General features: G+C 39.0%; 1 protein-coding gene across 1 annotated transcript in view; it reads left to right on the top strand.

The window, feature by feature from the left end:
• LOC143020636 (protein 60A-like) overlaps positions 1-1,992 on the top strand; it is a 39,866-nt gene extending 37,874 nt beyond the window's left edge. Inside the window, exon 5 of the mRNA XM_076177133.1 lies at positions 1-1,992. This exon is cut by the window's left edge and continues 968 nt beyond it. The gene's annotated coding sequence lies outside the window, so the exon portion shown is untranslated.
• Positions 1,993-2,402: the final 410 nt, after the last annotated feature.

Below are 2,402 nucleotides of genomic sequence, written 5' to 3'. Positions count from 1 at the left end.
CATTTGTAGTATGGGGAACAAAAACTATACAATTGATTTCCACCTCGGAGTATCATGTCTGCACATGCTCATTGTACCAAGACATGAAAATGACCGTACTGAGTGTTGGCACATTAAGTTCAAGTAGTTTTTTTTCAGGTATTGACAGGTCGTATAGAGAACCAGATCAGATTAATTGTGAAATTGTGGATTTCATCTGGCTTGGAGGAAACAGATTCAATAGCATTCATTAAGAAGTTCCCATCAGTCAAACCCTATGAGATGGTAAAAGATAAGATAACTTTTAGGTAGAGCAGACATATAACCAATGTGATTGAAACCTACAAGGTGCGAATGAGATAAAAAGTATAATAGAATATTTGCTTGATATCGATAGTGATGTCAATGAGGATTCTTTCACAAATACGAGGTTTTGCTTTTCTTCTTTCAACCCTGAGAAACTAGACCTGCAAATGGCTAAAACGAAAAATGGGAATTTAGACAAACTTCTAAGACCTGGGCAGAAGAAGGGGGATAGGGAGAAAATAAGATAAGAGTATCAAACACAGGAAACGATTAATTGATCGTGATTAGGTACAGTCCAGGTAATGTGCTTATAATGAAAAAATGGGGATTCCAAAGGTAGCCTGCTACAGGCTGAATCTGAAGAGGCTACAAAGTTCAGATGCCAAAGATTGGAACAGAAGGGTGATTATTTAACCCATTAAACTCCGATGACAAATTTTTGTCATTTTATAAAAAAAAAAATAAAAAAAAATCATAAAACACCAAAATGTTTGACCAAACACCAGAAAAATATGACGTCAGTCCTCGCGCGGTCAATCGACTGACGTCATATTTTTCTGGTGTTTGATCAAACATTTTGGTGTTTTATGATTTTTTGTTTTATTTGACCAAATGACAAGAATCTTGTCATGGGAGTTTAATGGGGGCAAGGCTTATTTTTCAGGACGGGATTTTTTGAACTACGAATAATCCTCAATTAATGGAAGGTTTGGGATATTTTTTTACAATTATTGTTTTTGCTACAGAGTTTCCGTCAGCTGATCAAAATTTACTGGCAGCAACTAGAATGGCTAATCGGGATGAGCGCAAAATCTTTTTCTATCTTTTCGTTTCATAGTGTTTCCCTCATTTGTATAAGATAGCCTGACGGCAGCTAGAATAAAATACATAAAACCTCGTTGAAACGGGGCTAGTTTAGTTACCACTAGTGCTAGCTGGAAGTTAACTTACCCGGCAAGTAAGTGTTGACACTAGGATAGTTTGGAGGCAAGTTGACTAACTTCCCGTTGACATTGGGCAAGTAGAGGACTAGTTGACAAGTAGCTAGCACTAGCGGCTGCTAAAATAGCCCATTGTCAACGGGGCTTAAAACGAAACAAAACGATTAAATAAGAATTGTCTAAGAATATATTGAAACAGTTAAGGTTAGGGACTGACGTCTTTTGATAATGAACATTTTCATCGCTAACCTACCAGTTACTGTATATGTGTATACATTATACTAATATGCATCTGTAATAAACCTTAACACTGTACATGCTGATGTTTAAAGCAATAACTTATCCTTATAATTATGGAATGAATCGCTAGTAACAGCGATATAATTCAAGTAATCAACCAGGGCGTGGCTACCTCGCACACGAGTGACGTCGACTATCGTAGAGAATGGATTTCATGGCTACATTATCTCAGCCGGTCCGACTCCTCGATGATAGTATATGTATTAAGTTGACGATATTTTTGTACGTTCAGTGTGGTGGAGTGGTAGCGAGCTGGATTCATGCAGAACAAAAAATCTTCTCAAATACTTTTAAGCACAGATGCCATATGGGTCGCGTTTCATTCGTGGCCAGAGTGACCACAGTTCTCAAGCGAGAATATACTAAACAGTTGAAATTATGTTAGATTGACAAAAAAAAAAGCTAAATCTTTTGTTCATCCGTTCGGTTTCAGTTATGTTTTCTATTAATATAGGTCTTCTATTAATATAGGTTTACAATCTCTTTGTTCATCATTCAGCTTTGCTATATATAACGGAAAGATAATTTGATGTTTGGAGATTTGAACAAATAAAATATTGTAACCAAAGTCGTTTTTACTCAAACGAACTCCCAACAGTCGGGGCTGGTGAAGCCTGTGGAAGCCCAGGGTGATAACTCCTGGTGAGGGCTCTGTGCCGCTGCCTCTCCTCCGAGGCGTCTTCTACAACGCCGACGACAAGAGAGGAGACAGGAGAAGGAACTACGTCGCTGGACCAAGGCCATCGACGCGCCTCTCCTGCCAGGAGGAAAGAGGCCAGGGTGCCCATCTCCCGAGAAAGCGATTTGGCTTATTTCATGACTTCGGTGGCATAGCCCACTGACATGGAGGGCTGACCACCACCAACAATTATTCCT

The sequence above is a fragment of the Oratosquilla oratoria genome, chromosome 3, assembly GCF_046742065.1.
Source record: "Oratosquilla oratoria isolate Oo_2021 chromosome 3, ASM4674206v1, whole genome shotgun sequence".
Classification (NCBI taxonomy): domain Eukaryota; kingdom Metazoa; phylum Arthropoda; class Malacostraca; order Stomatopoda; family Squillidae; genus Oratosquilla; species Oratosquilla oratoria.
This window is presented reverse-complemented; position numbering and strand designations above follow the sequence as displayed.